A 1,974-nucleotide genomic window follows, 5' to 3' on the forward strand; every position below is an offset into this window, starting at 1 on the left:
CACCCAGGCTGGAGTGCAGTGGCACGCTCACGGCCACCGCACCTTCAACCCCCTTGGCAAAGGCAATCCTTCCACCTCAGCCTTCCAAGTAGTTTAACTACAAGTACAGGCCACCGCGCCTGCTAATTTTTTGATTTATTGTGGAGATGACGTCTCGCCAAGTTGCCCAGGCTGGTCTCAAACCTGTAGGCTCAGCCAATCCTCTCACCTTGGCCTCCCAAAGTGCTGGGGTTATAGGCGTGAGCCACCATGCCCAGCCCCTTCTTCCTTTTTAACATGGTTCTTTCATAGTTGGCTTACCATTGAATAGTTACTTCCTCAGAAAGTTTTCCCTGACATCACCCTAGAGTAGACTCAACCTTATCACATTAACTTGCTTTATTGCCTTCAAAACATGCACCATTTTGTTTATGTCTTTATTGCCTGCTTCGCCTCTCTAGAAAATAAGCTACATGAGTGCAATGTCCTTATTTGCTTTGTTCACTGCTGTATCTCCAGGGTCAACTATACCTATAGACAGAAAATATTTGTTGAACAGTGTGATAATATTGTTTATTTGCAACGTATTCACTCACTGATTCATCAAATATTTATTGGTGATAAAATCCAGACACATTTCTACCCTCTTGGAACTTATAGCACAGTGGGGAGACTGGCCTTGAATAAATAACCTCACAAAGTACTTACGATCATTTCAAACTATGATAAGAGCTTTGAAAGAAAAGTACTGGCAGCCATTGAGAGTGCTGAGCAGATGACGTGACTCAGTCTGGGGCGGGGTGGTCAGGCCAGGCTTCCTAGAAGGAATGATATTTGAGTGACAGCTAAGGGATAAATTGGTTAGCTGGGTCGAGGAAGGTGGGTGGGGATAGATAGAGAAGAGCATCCAGGCATTGAGAACAGAGTGTGCAAAAGGCAGTTCAGTGGGAAGGAACGGAATGTGTTTCAGGAACAGAGAGAAGGCCAGTGTGGCTGAGGCAGAGTCAGGTAAGCCATGGTGTGACACTTACCTGCAGGAACACAAGGATGCCACTGAAATGTTTTTTAGATTAGAAAATATAGTTTATTCAGAAAGTATATTAGAGAGAGAATGAGAGAAAGATAAGATTCACCTCCCCAAGGTAGGGGAAGTGGCCAAAGCCTGGAAACATGACTCGGCCAGAACTCAAAGAGCACATGGCTACACCAGAGACTAGTAAGGCAATGGCCTGAAAATGGCCCACTGAAATATATATATATATTTTTTGAGTTGGAGTCTCACTCTGTTGCCCAGGCTGGAGGGCAGTGGCATGCTCCCGGCCACCGCAGCCTCGACCTGCTTGGGCTCCCGCGATCCTTTCGCCTTAGCCTTCCAAGTAGCTGGAATTACAGGTGTGTGCTGCCACGCCCAGTTAATTTTTTGATTACTGTAGAGATGAGGTATCGCCAAGTTGCCCAGGCAGGTCTCGAACCCGCAGGCTCAGGCAATCCACTCACCTCAGCCTCCCAAAGGTGCGGGATTACAGGCTGAGCCACAGAGCCCGGCTCACTGAAATTTTTTTTTTTTTTTTTGAGTTGGAGTCTCACTCTGTCGCTCAGACTGGAGTGCAGTGGCCACTTCCAGCCACTGCAGCCTCGACCTGCTGGGCTCCGGCGATCCTTCTGCCTCAGCCTTCCAAGTAGCTGGAATTACAGGCACGCGCTACCATGCCCGGCTGATTTTTTGATTTATTGTAGAGATGAGGTCTTGCTGCCCAGGCCACTGAAATATTTTAAACAGAAATGACAAACTCTAAGTTTGCAAGAAGAGGTCACATGGAGGCAGTTGCAACGTCCAACCTTGGCCTGGCCTGAAGTGGGGTTAGTGAACTTGGAGAGAAATTGGACATACTTAAGTATTGAGAAACATGGAATCTTAGAGCTGGAAGGAATCTTTTGTTTTTTTTTTTTTTTGAGTTGGAGTCTCACTCTGTCACCCAGACTGGAGTGGCCACT

The sequence above is a fragment of the Carlito syrichta genome, unplaced genomic scaffold (assembly GCF_000164805.1).
Source record: "Carlito syrichta isolate Samal-C Ts95f unplaced genomic scaffold, Tarsius_syrichta-2.0.1 Scaffold304770, whole genome shotgun sequence".
Classification (NCBI taxonomy): Eukaryota; Metazoa; Chordata; class Mammalia; order Primates; family Tarsiidae; genus Carlito; species Carlito syrichta.